Raw genomic sequence first — 15,893 nt, forward strand, 5'->3', positions numbered from 1 at the left:
AGCTCAGTCCCTCTGTCTAGTCAATTGGTACAGGTCCTTTTTTCCATCATCGGTGTCCAACCTTTCATACAACTCTTCATATGCCTCATCCTTAGCCTTCACCACCTCCCTCTTTGCCATGCACCTCATCTCCTTATACTCCTGTCTACTTTCTTCATCTCTCTGACAATCCCACTTCTTCTTCACCAACCCCTTTCGCTGTATACCCTCCTGTACTTCCTCATTCCACCACCAGGTCTCCTTGTCCTCTTTCCTCTGTCCAGATGTCACACCAATCACATTTCTAGCCATCTCCCTTACTAGCTTTGCTGTAGTTACCCAGATATTCAGTAACTCTTCACTGCCACCCAGTGCCTGTCTTAACTCTTCCCTGAAGTCAACCTTACAATCACCCTTTTTCAGTTTTCAACATTTGATCCCTGATGCTGCCCTAACACTCCTCCTCCTCTTCTTGATCACCAATGTCATCCCACAGACCAACATTATATGCTGCCTAACTACACTTTCCCCTGTCACCAATTTACAGTCTCCAATCTCCTTCAAACTCACCCTCCTACATAACATATAATACACCTGTGTGCATCTTCCTCCACTCTTTTATGTCACCCTATGCTCCTCCCTCTTGTTAAAATACATATTCACCACAGCAATGTCCATCCTTTTTGCAAAATCCACTACCATCTCACATTCTGCATTCCTTTACTTAACCATACCTACCCATCACTTCTTCATCCCCTCTGTTCCCTTCACCAACATGCCCATTGAAAATTGCTCCAATCACCACTCTTTCACCCTTGGGTAGAGTCATTACCACTTCATCCAACTCACTCCAAAATGTTTCTTTCTCATCCATCGCACACCCAACTTGCGGAGCATATCCACTAACAACATTCATCATTACACCATCAATTTCCAGCTTCATAAACATCACTCTATCTGACACTCTTTTCACCTCCAAAAACACTCTTGTCATACTGTTCCTTTGGATAACCCTTACACCATTTCTCCTCCCATCCACACCATCGTAGAACAATTTGGACCTGCCTCCAAAACACCTAGCTTTACCCCCCCTTCCATCTGGTCTCTTACACACACAATATAGCAACCTTCCTTCTGTCCATCATATCAGCTAGATCCGTCCCTACACCAGTCATACTGCCAACATTAAAAGTCCATACCCTCACTACCACACTCCTAGCCTTTCTCCTCCCTTCCTGCCATATGAGTGTAGGACATCCTCCAGGGTATGTCTGTGAATGCCAAGGCTACTGTGCTATCAAATGACTTAAGTGTGTTCCAGCAATATTAAGAAAGTGTTATTAATTTTGGCCCATCACCCCTCATGTATGTATGGCATCCCCCAGATGTCCTGCTCTAACAGGTTGAGAGGAATTACTGAGCAGCAAGAGGGCAAATACAATGTGCCATACTGACATAGAACAGAAATGTATATCAGGTATTACCTTTGCATATGTATGTATGAGTAGGTGTACCTGGCCGCCTCATAACAGCAGACATGGGATGCAAAACATCAGGTAAATAAGCTGTACATATTGTACACTTGTGTAATTTTAGTTTCTGTGCATCCAACAGAGTTAGATTTCTACAGCTACAGGTTGTTGCATTGCCCTGACACAGATATGGGTACTAGAATAAGAATAATTATCAGGTTGAAACTGGAGAGGTGTCCAACTGTGTTATGATCTTGTGTCCATGCCTACTACAAACAGCTATATGACCACCTACTAGACTCTGCAATAACTTACTTATAAAACCTGCCTCCACCAAGGTAGAGTAATCTCCTTTGCTAGACAGCAGCAATGCACAAACCACATAATCGGTCACTATATTGGAAGTACAAGGCAAAGTAGGAGAAGGCACTAACTTGGCAGCAAGTCAACCTTTGTCTGAATGAGCATATAAGGTCACAGGTGGATTACTGTAAGGCTAACTATGAGTACAAATTGGACACATCCACCAAGGGCAATCTCAAGGCCATCTTCACACATGTCTGCAATCTCAGAGGCAACAACCCAACTCACCCTGTAATGGTGGTCAGTCACACCACATACACACACACCATAACTATAGCTATCCTGCTGCAGACAGGTTTAGGGCAAACATCACCCCCCCGGCTCACCATCAGTATAGGTGGATATACACAGCACCCGCACCCCTTCCCTCATCATCAGGGAGCAGGTGTATACTGCCTAATCAAAGTCAACAAAAGCAAGTCTCCATGAGACCTGATAACATTCCTGCCCACATCCTACATGAACTCAGGCATATGCTTACAGCTCCATTACACACTGTATGCAAGCAAAGCCTGAGCACCATTGACATCCCATCTGCAAGGAAGACGGCCACTGTCACCCCTCTACACAAACGTGAATGATGAATGGTGGTTTATGCAATGTGCTGGCCTTCATTGGGGGGAATGTGACACATCAGGATCAGGAGTGCAGTGCAGGATCATACTGTGCTGATAGATGACAGAGGTATGATATGGTTGTAAGTGGTGGCTAATGATAGGCAATGTTGATGTTCTGGCTCTGTAAATAACTTTGGGCAATGTCTGAGGTCTTGTGATGTGTTTCCTTGTTTATGTCTTCCAGGTGACATGCAGTGGCAGTCAGCATATACTGCAGCTGAAAATGCAGCCATCACTGATGCCATAATCCAGCACCGTGGGGTGATGTTCAGCCATAGCTGACAAAATCTGTGGGAGCTGATGGCCCTCTGGGATGACCTTGTCCACTGAGTTAACACCTTGGCCCACCATGGCCACACATACAATCAGGTCAGTCATAGGGCAACTGACCTGATATGTGCCCGGCAAAGGGCTGCTGCCATGGCCAGGGACCATACTGCTATAGGTGGGGGTACAACCTCACAGGCCCCACTTACAGCAACAGAGGAGCTCCTTGCCAACCTTGGGGCAGCCCCCACACAACAGCCAACACAAGAAACACAAGTTATGGAGGTGGGTGGCACCCAGGCAAGAGGCGAGGAGCATCCAGGTAAGGTCAGAGTGCACATCAATTTAATCATGTAACAGTCATACTGTCTTCTATAGAGTATCTAGATGCATATGTTTGTTCAAACTGCATTTGTGGGTGGAGTTTAGTAATGCACACAATTGCACATCTATGGTGAAGGACAGCAAATTGTGTACTATCAGAGCTTGTACTGTACAATTGCAGAAAAGTAGCATTCAACTTGTACCAATGACAAATGTGAGTCTGCTGATAATACCTCTTCCCCAAACTACATAGATCCCTCTGGTCTGGATGTGGGACAGCAGCCTGAAGCCAGTGAGTATGGGATTTTACTGTTGTGGCTCATCAGTACCCCAGGAATGTTAAGGTCATGCATTTGACCATGCACATAACTGTTACTCTCAGCCATATTGTGATATCTGCATGTTCACTTGTGGAGGGTTAACTGCATTGCATTACAGTGATCATCACAGGGGCCTATTTGCAGGAGATGTCACATATCTGTAGCATACCTCACAACCTGTCATTGCAAGAAATCTGGACAAAGACTGACAAAATGGGGGGACAAAGGCCCAAAACTAGGGACACATTTTATAAATTAGTGTTATACAGTGCATATAAATGGTGTACACACACCTGTTAGAATGTCAGGTGTTTGTGATATACAAATTTGAGAGCACAATAAAACATTTCTGAACCCTTCCAACCTTTCATGTGACCTATAACATGTACAATTCAATTGTAAAACAAACAAATCTGTTAGGGGAACAATTATGACACACAAAAAACATACAAGAAGCTAGATGCATACATGTGCACAGGCTGAAGCTAATACTGTGTTGAAGCAGCTTTTGATATAATTACAGCATTACGTCTTCTTGGGTATACACCTGCCATCAATTACAGAGACTCTTTGATTAGCAGCAAATAAAGGCCAGCTGTCCTACCAGGATTATCCTAACATTTACTCAGTTGCCTGCTACAGCAACAGCCATAGTTTGCATACAGCTTATGAAGCAGCAAGGGGATCTCATTTGTGAAAGGTATCAGCCTAGAGAAGGGTACACACACATTTCCACAGCATTGCATATACCATGGAACACAGTGAAAACAGTCATCAAATGGTGGTGAAAATGTGGGGCAACAGTGACATTGCAAAGAACTGGACAGCACTCCAAATGTATGGAAAAGACAAGACCCAAACTGGTCAGGGAGGCTGCCATGCTTTTGGCAGACCTGATGTATTTTTCTTGAGAAATTTGCCAGACCTGGATATTGTTCTGTGTGACAAAAGGCTTCCATCTTCCAACCCTACCCCATAGGCCAGATATGTGGAGAATACAGGAGATTGTTGTCACAACCAGTACTTGCCAGAGTATCCTGCAACTCCTTTAGTGTTTCTGTATGTCTCCTGGCAGCCTTCCAGATACCAACACTACCATAGGGGGGTTGCTATCCACATCACAACTGAGCAGGCCATGGGCACGTGGTCCTGGCTGGTCCTGTCAAGGACACGGATCCAGCAGACAGCAGTCACCATCAGGAAGCAATTCTGCATCTGGTCTTGGGCCTGTTGGTGCCAGGGAGACCCCTGGCAGGACCAGTTCCCATGTCCGTGGCCAGAGACAGTGAACTGAACACCCTGGCATGTATGGTCCACAGCTGTCCAACATATCCCTGTGTAGGGCAGCCACATGTCGTGAATGTGTGTATACATACACACACACACACACACTCATACACATCTGTATCACAGGCAGGTCACCTCCAGACACACACAGCACCTCTGCACAGCCCTTCTATAGGATACCGCTCCAAACACACACACATGACGTCAACAGTAGAGCCCAGGCTAGGCCTCTGTCAAACCCACACCACATCCTGTGCATATGATGATACCTGTGCCACATCCCTGTCATCTATACTATCAATGCAGGGACATGCTAATATGGGTCTGATGCACAGGGTGAATATAATACAGTGTAGCTATGTAATACTGTGTAAGGTGGTGTCTGCTTGCATTTGTTATGGGTACACATAAAGGTGTATGTACCTTATTAGCCATGATGCATTATTGCTGTTAGTACCACTGACTGAATGTAGTCTGACATGCTGCATTCTGTTTGTGTTCCAGGTGTCTGTGTGTCTGCAGGCTGTGGCCCTGTAGACGTTACCAACATGGGGTATGGCAGAGTGGAAATACACCAACTATTTCATAGGCAAGGTACAGCTTTATATGTAGGTTTACCAAGTGTGTATGCATGCAACAGTGTGTGAGGGACACTGTTGTCAGACAGTGTGACCTTGCATACATACCCCTTGTCACAGACAGGTACCCTTCAGAAATGTCACCTCAGTGTTGTGTAGTATTACAGGCTCATACATACAGAACAGGTTAATGGAGTACTGTCAGTAGGTCCCTCACAAGCTTAGTCATTAGATTAACTGCAACAGATTCACCTATCAGCACCTGTTGCCCCTACCATTTCTATCGCATACACTCAACCCTGATGCAGTTGGTGAGAACATGCATGGTACTGTGTATGACAGGTTTGTGGTATGTATTCCTGAGTTCACAGGGTGGAACAGGGAGACAAAATGGCATATCCTTCACATACACAGTAAAGACTGACACAGGGGATGTGCATACAGTAACACAAACACAGTTGGCAACAGAAGGATAAATAAACCTGCATATTCACTTTTAATGTACTATAGTGCTGCATACACATGACATGGCCCACATAGATTATATGCATGGGACATAACCCACTACCTCTTACAACATGTAATGTTGTGAATGCCTTCATGGATGGTGAGATAACCCACCAGAATTAGCAACTGGTGTCATCTATTGCTCCTACAAGCCTGGAAATGTGATAGGGTAGCAGACATTGTATCAGCATGATGTTTCAGTCTGGTATGATATCTGATGCTGGCATGTGTGTCACTACACTAACTGTAACCTATTTGGCAACAATATCACATACATGGCCATTGTTAGGGGACACAGACCACATATAGGTTGAAAACATCTGGATATTCCATAGACAACTGCACAGATGATTTGTATGGCCTGTACAGCAGTTTAACATGCTGCATGTGAGGTAGATACTATTAACATGCTATATAAAGTAATGCCATAAGGAGGTGGCAAACAGGTGTGGATGGCATACATATTAAAATGGTATAACCCACACACGATATGATTCTCACCCAAACACACACACACAGTTGCCAGTATTGAAATTAGAACCCCCATCAATCTAGTTATTTCTACTATAGTGTTAGGCAGTTATCAGACATGCCATGGAGCTTATATGATTTCACCTTGTCCCAAGGTACTTCTAAAGTGAATGACACACACACACACACACAAACGCACACACACACACACACACACACACACACACACACACACACACACACACACACACACACACACACACACACACACACACACACACACACACACACACACACACACACACACACACACACACACTCTTACTTGCCAGTATTGAACCCCTACCTATCTAGTTATTTTTACTATAGTATTACACAGTTATCACATGTGCTACAGAGCTTACTGGGCTGAAAACCGGCCAAAGGTAAGGAATGACATCAGCAGGTCTCACACACACATGCATGCACACACACACACACACACACACACACACACACACACACACACACACACACACACACACACACACACACAAACACATGACTTCAGCAGGACTGATAAAGTAGGGCACTGGGTGGGAAAATACTTCTCCCTACAAACATACACACACACTTATACACCCACACACACATGTGCCAGATTTGAGAGTAGAACCCCCTACTTATCTAGTTATTTGTACTGTAGTATTACGCAATTATCACACGCGCTACAGAACTTGCTGGGCTGACAACTGGCCAAAGGTGCTGATAAGGGGAATGACATCAACAGGACTGACAAAGTAGAACACTGAGTGGGAAACTTATCAAAATACTTCTTCCTACAAACATACGCACTTATACACCCACACACACATTTTCCGTATCTGAGAGAAGAACCCCTGCCTATCTAGTTATTTGTACTATAGTATTACACAGTTATTGCACATGCTACAGAGCTTACTGGGCTGACAACTGGCCAAAGGTGCTGATAAGGAGAATGACATCAGCAGGACTGATAAAGTAGGGTACTGGGTGAGAAACGTGTCACACTAATTCTTCCTACAAACATACACACTTACACACACACAATTATACACCCACACACACATTTGGCGAATCTGAGAGAAGAACCCCCTGCATATCTAATTATTTGTACTACAGTATTACTCAGTTATTGCATGTACTACAGAGCTTACTGGGCTGACTACTGGCCAAAGGCTCTGATAAGGGGAATGACATCAGCAGGACTGATAAAGTGGGGCACTGGGAAGTGTTGTGGGTGGGAATGGCCTAAAACTGTTTCACCTACAAACAAACAAACACACATTCCCTCACACACAACTGTCATACACACAGTTGCCAGTATTGAGATTAGAACACCCATCTATCTAGTTATTTGTACTATAGTGTTATGCAGTTATCACACATGCTACAGAGCTTATAGGGGTGAAATGTGTCCAATGGTACTTCTATGTGAATGACAGCAGCAGATCTTGTGAAGTAAGGCAATATGAAGTGTACTGAGTGGGAACGGTCTCCTAATACTTAGACCTATGGACACACGCATACACACACACACACACACACACACACACACACACACACACACACACACACACACACACACACACACACACACACACACACACACACACAGGCAGGTGATGTGATATTATAACCCCAACCTCAGTACTATTACACAATGGGGCTCACCTTTTATGCTGGCATGTGCAACTGTTTACAACTGGTTTGCCACTGTCCACAGCAGGATATCACTGTATGCCATTCAGGGTATCCATGTGTGTGACTCACTCTGTGTCCCCCTGTGTCTCTCTCTATCACTGTCTGTCTCTCACTTCCCCAAATCTATGTGTGTGTATGCTTGAAATATGTTATCTGTTGCCCATATATATGTTTGTGTATTACATGCAATAGCTATAGATATATCACATATGGGCCACCTACAGCTAGATGAGGATAATCCTGTCTGATGTGTGTATGTAGGGACAGTTAAGGTGTACACAGCTGTCTGTATGCACAGACATATATACACAATACAGTCATATTGTCCGATGTGCGTTCCAACATGTCCTGTGATTCTCTACATCTAGGAGCATGCCGAGTGTGACCTTCTATAGTTAGACTGGGACAACATTCCAGAGATAAGTGTACTCTGGTCTGGGGTTTTGTGTGCTACAGGCATACCTCTCAGGAGTACACAGGACTTTCCTCGGGGTACTGGGTTTGTTTAGCAGACATTTTTCTGACATATTTGTAGTCTGACACTGCAATGTATTGTGCCATTACCTGGTGGCAGACATCCTCAGATCATCACAGTGCTTTACCAGGAGAATACTAGTTATATGATGTGTAGACCAATATTATGAGGCCAGCTATGTACATTCTTGCCCAACAAGACCAGTTGTGAGGTGTGGCTACTGCCAGTTGAGTGATGATGTGCTGTGTAAACAGTCAAGCGACTTGGTGATATACTGGCTGGGGATCTCCTGATTGTGTGGTATCTTTCTAACCTGAGATGTCATATCCTGGTGTGGCCATACCTCTCACCTGTACATTTTCTGGCAGATTGTCCAGGTGTTTGGCTAGAGGTTTCATCCAGTCTGCATAAACTTGCGTTTTTATGGCAAGTTAGTTACATATAATTGAAGAGTGATGTTACAAAATAATGACAGACATTACTGCTTCAGACTACATAACCTTCAGACAATTCCCACTACTGCAAATCCCTCACCCTACCAACTTTCTCAGTATGTAAGGGCAATATTTACAACACATGCCTATCGTTGTGCCTTTGTTCTACTTTTATTTCTGTCCTTGTCCAGACGCCTTGCTATCAAAGGTTGAGAGTTATTGGTATGGGTACAGAGTGCAGGCATGTCCATTATATGTAAAAGCAAACATAAACAAAATAATTATTGAAAATAACCACTGGCAACTGTACCAAAAAGTACTATATTCACAAAAGCCTTAGCACCTTGGCTACATAACCTTCAAGAAGTCAATTATATGTGTAGTATATTCCACATAGCACTGTGACTTCCAGGTATGTCAGTGGAAGAGCAGTAGGTGTCACTGGCATGCATAATAGTTGGCACTGCAGTTATATGCACATGGTCCTGTCAAAGACAGCACCGTACCTAGGGCACTACAAGACGACAGCCAGGAGAACATGCTGGCCAGATCCTGACAGTATTAACCACACATACACATAGCTCATTGACCCCTGCATATTGTGGACATGCAACATGTTTTCATGTGCATTGGGACAGCCCTGCCAATGTGTGCTATGCTGCTATTTCCCCTGCAAACATACATGTTACGGCATTTCTGTGGGTATATGGGGAGAACACCTGTCAACTGTACACATTTGCACAGGCTGTGCTGATATTTGCTTTACATTTTGGTTCCATTTACCATACTATTGTGCCCTATTTTGGGGACTAGAGGCATATCAGTAAAGACCACAGGTCAGATTGTAATGGCATACATTTGAGTTTCAGACTTTTTACCCTTCATAGCCTCACTGCAACTGCAAGACCTGCTGTGCTATCACTGTGTGAGTCTGTAGGGGGGGATAATTCAACATTGCTGCCATTTGTGGGTCTTTGCCAGACATTTATCTCTGGTTTTCTACAGCTGACTTGCTGTGTGGGGCTGAGGGGTGGGTATGGGACCCCCACACTGACATGCATGCTTGTGACCTATGACCCCCAGTTAGTTGGCCCCACACATATACTGCAGTGGGATTTGCCACCTTGGGTATTACTGCATAGTGTAAGGAGGCCAGTGTTGGGCAGACATTTCCTGGTGTCCCACATAGCTGTCAGTTGTCTGCTGCTATCCAAGTAGGCCACCCCATTCCCTTGCATGCATGCAGCATTACCATAGCTATGCTACCAAAACATACTAATCCATTCATTTATTTTTAAGAAAACTGACTTACCTTGTGCCTGCGGCAGTTGTGATGACGGTGTTTGAGGGCTGCCTATGTTGGATGCACACAGTACACTGCCTATACATGGTAATTTATGGGTAATGTGATGTGTGTGTCATCCATTTACTGTGTGTGTGAGTCAGAGAGAGGTGTCAGTCCCTGATCCCTACAGTGTCAGTGTATGTGCTATGCATTGCCTCTTTGCCAAGGCCTAAGCATACTGGGCACACCTTTGTCTGCCTACAGGAGCAGGCTCAGGGGCCTCCTCCTCTGAGTCTCTCTGTGCCTGTGGGACATTGGCAGTAGTGGTGGGCTGACTTCCCCATGCTGTTCCTGTTGCAGCTGTTTCCACAGGATCATATTGTGTAGCATGGCACATACTGTGAACATGTGTGCACATGTGGCTAGAGAGTACTGCAAGACTCCACCAGATATGTCAAGGCAGAGGAACCATGACTTGAGCATCCCAAACACATGCTCTATAATGATCATAGTTTGTGCGTGTGGCTCATTATGGCATTCTTGACTGGGTGTGTGTGCATTTCTGATGGGTGTCATCATCCACGGCTTCAGTGCATAGCCAGCATCCCCCATCAGATGGCCATATAAGATGTCCCCACTGGCAAATGCCTGGTACAGCTGCAGCGAATGCCAGATGTGGGAGTTGTGATAGCTTCCAGGGCTGCCAGCACACATATTCATGATAATGCCCTGGGCATTACACATGACCTGGCAGTTGATAAAGGGGAAGTCCTTATGGTTTATGTAGACCCTACCCTGTTCACCGGGTGGTGTTTTTATGTGGATGTGCGTGCAGTCTATTGCACCCAGTACCTCCGGGTATTCTGCTACATGGTGGAAGAGACGCATATTCCTGGTCCTCTCCTCATGGGTGTTGGGGAAGTAAATGTGCTCACCAGCATGTGGTAGGATGGCATCGAGGAACTGGTTGGAGTACCCTGGATGTGGATGCCTGTGAGACCCCTATGATGTCCCCAATAAGTTTTTGGAAAGTATCTGTAGCTTGTATTCTTAAGGCTGCACATACCTTGGTATCCACTGGGATAGGTTCCCCTCTGTTGGCTCTGGGTCCGAGTTGAGGCCGACACAGCTTGATGATTTGCTGCAGTATGTCTCTGCCCACCCTGTAGTGCTCTACTATCTCCAGATCATGTAGCCCCTCTTAAGTTACCCTGGGTCTGAACACTCTTCTCCTCCTCCTCGGTCTGTGACGCTTGTCAGCATTATCCTCCTCACCACCCTCAGCCTCTAGCACATACTGATGGATCAAAGCGATGGCAGCCCCTAACATTTTTTTGTTTAAAATTCTCCTGCATGTACACCAATGGTGCAGAGTTTGTAGGAAAAATTTGACTGTAAGGTGTTTCTATAGTTTATACTGTTGTGCTGCGGATGCTGTTTATATGATTGGGTGACTATAATGCATTCTACCTGCCAGCTATGTTATGTGTGTACTTGATTGCTTTAAGTCTGCTATTTTCATGTTTTTTTTCTTTTTTCCCTTCCCATTTCTGTCTCTTTTAAGCCCCAAGGCCAAACCCAGTGCCCAAATGTAAACAGTCCTGCTATTTCTGTTTTTTTTTTTTTTTTTTTTTTTTTTAGACCTGGTGCGTGCCACACAAACCCATTTAGCTAATGTAAACACTGAGAAATGGCCCTCCCTGGATGCGAACACACTCTTCATTTCATGGAATAAGTCAATACAGCCTCAGACACACCCCCTTGCTTAGCTGTTTTTAGCTAAGCATATCTGGTTGCCATGGAGGTCCAATGTGCTTACAACAAACATACCACACCCCCTTTTCATGTCAGCTGCTTCTCCTGCCTACACAATCATGTTATAGCACCTACACGGTTAGCTGCAGTTTGGCATTTAGAATATTTTTGTGATTCAGTAAATTTCCCCTCATTTGCATATGCCACTACCTTAGTCTCTAGTGACTGCACTACACCAGAGCCTTTCCCCTTAGCAACCATTGTTTCCTGGTATTGTTTTGATTCTGCATGCCATAGACTATAATGGCAAAATGCAGATTTCCCTTAAAATTGTGTTTTCACATTTTTTTTTTCCGGCACAATCCTGTTTGGTGGTCGCTGCCCTAAGCTTAAACGGCCGAGATCGGCCAAAAAACATAAACTTTTATTTTTCAGAAAAATGAAACACCTTTCCATGCCTAAAGATTATAATACATGCTTTTATTTAAGCTGTCATGCCTCTGTTTTATTTGGCTACTAGCCGAATACATTTCTGTAACTAACACTATTCTTGCACGGATGCCTGCCTGCTTGCTGAATCACTAATTCACCTCATTTGCATAGTTTCACCAGTAAATGAGGTAATTAGCATTATGCAGTGGCGTCCGTGCAGTAATAGTTTAGGCAGGCTCATGCATGTCAGAACAGTTGTTTACTGGATCGCTTGGTAGCCATATTCCGTGCAGGAATGCCTACACTGTTCCTGCATGGAGATTTCAGTTTACTGAATCTCACCGGTGGTTTATTATATATGTTTGCTAAAAGATAAGTGCAAACTTCCCTCAGTCTATAAATCTATTATCCAAAATCAATTACATCTACTTTAGTATGGTATTACTTCCACACTGTTCTGACAGCCTTTATTCATTATAGTGCCAGACATTTTTTAAGTAGCTTATATGGCAGAATATTGGATTTATAATTACACAGATCACACTAGATACTGAAACTATCCAATGTTTGTGCTGATGCAATCCTTCCAGAAGACATTTCTATTCTGAATATGTAAGCAGTTTAAGTCGACAGTGAAATTTCCTTACAAAAAATGGCTTCTCCAATTAGACTATCAGCTGGGGTGCCTTCTGTGTGAAATCTGCATGATCTCTCTCTAGTTGTATTTTGGTAGGTATTTCTCCCACATCTTAAAGACATGCCATGAGATGAGATGAAATAGTGATCCTCTAAAATACCTATGGTAAACATGTGATGTGAGTGTGCATGTGCAGGAATCGTGTGGTGGATTCTACCCAGAAATGATTTTCTGCCTCACTCTCTTTGCATAGCAGAATAAACTCTGAATTCCACTTGACCATGAAAAGGATACAGTGGTTATCAAAAAAATGAAAAGCTGAAACTAACTCATCTGTGGGCAAAGATTGTGGGCAGGATTCACAAAGCCTCCGTGTAAGAGTTACAAGTCTTACACGGAGGCTGCAGTTAAACGGTGTGACGTCAGCATGCCATGCATATTCATGAGGGCATGCTGACTCACAACTAAGGCTAACACGGTCCGTGTAAGAAAGTAGAGGGCATGTCCACAGGGTGAGTCCTGCAAACGGACACGCCCCCAGAAGAGTAACAGTCCCGAAAGTAAACCCCCACGAGAGAGTCCTCGTAAATGTCAACAAACACGACACAACACATGCCCCCACAGACTATAAACATAAAATGTAAAAATGAACATGTTATATATTTTTTTATAAGTTTTAAAGATGTTTGCCCGTAATTGCGCTCATTTGCGCAGGCGTGCCCATCACTTAGCCACAGTTAGCAGTCAGTGGAAAAGCATATAAGATCTAAATATACAAAGTAAGCCAAGGAGCAATAGCATAGCAGTAGAGACGTCGGCTGAAGAGGAGGCAGTCACGGTTCGAGCCCCAACAACATCAATTTTTATTTCTAGTGAAATAAGCACAAAACAATTCCCTGACATATAGTGCCTATAGCTGAGCTACGCTCTAACAAGCTGAGTATATCTGCCTGTAGGTGAGCAGTGGTTTAACAGGTGTAAAATGAGTGCCTGGGGTTGAGCAGCATTGTAACATGCTGAAACTGTGTGCCTGTAGCTGAGCTGAGCGTAATATGCGTGCTGACAGCCAAATGACGCGTAAACCAACGTAACCTGCTTGCGTGGAGCTGCGCACCATGCCAACAAGCTAACCGGCGGGCAACGTTGAGCAAGCTGTATCAAAACTGCCTTTACACAGACACACCTCCTAGCCTGTGTAGACAGTCATAAAATAAAAAAAGCAATGGCCAGGCTCGAACTCAGGATACCACACACCATAGTCAAAGTACTGAACCACTAAGCCATGACAGTTGCTCTTAGAAATGCAGTATTAGCATATATATAGGAATGAATGGAAAGAGAAGCATGACAAAGCAGGTTTTGTGAAGCTGATACATTTCCAAAATGGCCAATCACAGATAAGTGTGGGAAAAACGGCATATATAAGCCCCATAGGCGGGAATACACAGCATAACTGATTGTTGAATCAATTTGCAGTCAGGATGGCAGGTGTAGGAAAGGGTAGTTGCTTCCAAGCACAGAGGTGGGGCATTGAGGAGTCCAAATATATGGTTTGGCTCCTCGTCCATGATCATGAGGCCCAACTCATGCAGGGCCAGGTCCTGTGGGGAGCATACAAGGCTGAAGCGTGGGACTGGTTGGCACATGATCTCACCAGTGCTACAGGAATACCAAGGACTGGTGAACAGGTCCGTCACCACCATGCAGACCTGAAGAGACGGAAGCAGGACCAACTGAACCGTTGGATCCAGGAGGCCCGGCAAATGCCCAACACCCCACTACTGAGTAAGTTACATGTAATTATTTATGTAAGAAATTAACCTAGCTGATATTATGGAGATGTGTATTCCAATATTACTTCATTTATATTACAGCTGCAGGTGTCCGTTCCATGAATCGTTGAGCCTATGCCGATAGGCTTGTGAGGTTGCGCCACCAGGCAGGTTAGTAATTCTCTCCCTGTAACTGTTAAAAACTATAAGTATGACAGCTTGCAAAATAGTGCAGTGTAGTCACTTATTAATAAAAAGTTCAAGTAACAGTGTAAGAGAGATTCTGCTAGTACTGTGTGATTACATAAATGTGATGCAGCCTGTAATCCAAAAATAAAAATGAAACAAGTCTGAAATAAAGATGTTCCACCTGTAATGTAATAGTACATAACCTGCAGCAGGCTGTAAATTACAGCTACACAAGCTGAGTACAACACATGTGTGAAATATATCCCCGTTTAAAATCTGAAACATGACACAAGTGAGACTGTTGGAAAGGATTGTTGTAACCAAGTAAAACATGTCAATAAAGCCTAGAATTAAGTACCATCCTGAATTGTAAAAATAAAACAAGTGAAAGTGTGAGAAAGAGGTAGGAATCCACCAAGAAAGTTGTAATAACTCCTGAATAAAGTATACTGCAGTCAGTACAGAATGAAATGAATGTGACAGGCACAACCAAAGAGTGAAATGTGTGCAATAAAGTACTGAAGCTGGAATGTCTGTCCCACAATTTGGATATGTTGCTGTACCTTTGCAATATGCAGATAGTATGGTTGTATGAAATACCAAACATCCACAGTTGTCTAGAGCCATATAAATCAAATGTAGCAGGATGCTGTAGCTGAACAGAGCCAGATATGAATGTGTATGAATAAAAATGCAATGTATATTAATGTAGCAGTAACATTCCCATCACCAACATGCCTAAGTTTACACATAGGAAACTGTAGTCAGACCTGTAGGGTGTATATATCTGCAGCTAGTAGAAATGTACAGCATATGTATAGGTATTTGAAGTTGTTAATGAAATATTTCTTCACCCTACCCTATAACCACAAATAATCCATTCCACATGAAATGGGTATGTGTATTCACAATTAATTCCCCTGGACATTTGTCCTGTTGGTTCATACATATTTGCATGTACGTTGATGCATGTGCCCTGTTCATACATCCAAACCTGATGGCCTGTT

This window comes from Protopterus annectens, chromosome 10.part0 (genome assembly GCF_019279795.1).
Source record: "Protopterus annectens isolate FY-2018-M chromosome 10.part0, PAN1.0, whole genome shotgun sequence".
In the NCBI taxonomy this organism is placed as follows: domain Eukaryota; kingdom Metazoa; phylum Chordata; order Ceratodontiformes; family Protopteridae; genus Protopterus; species Protopterus annectens.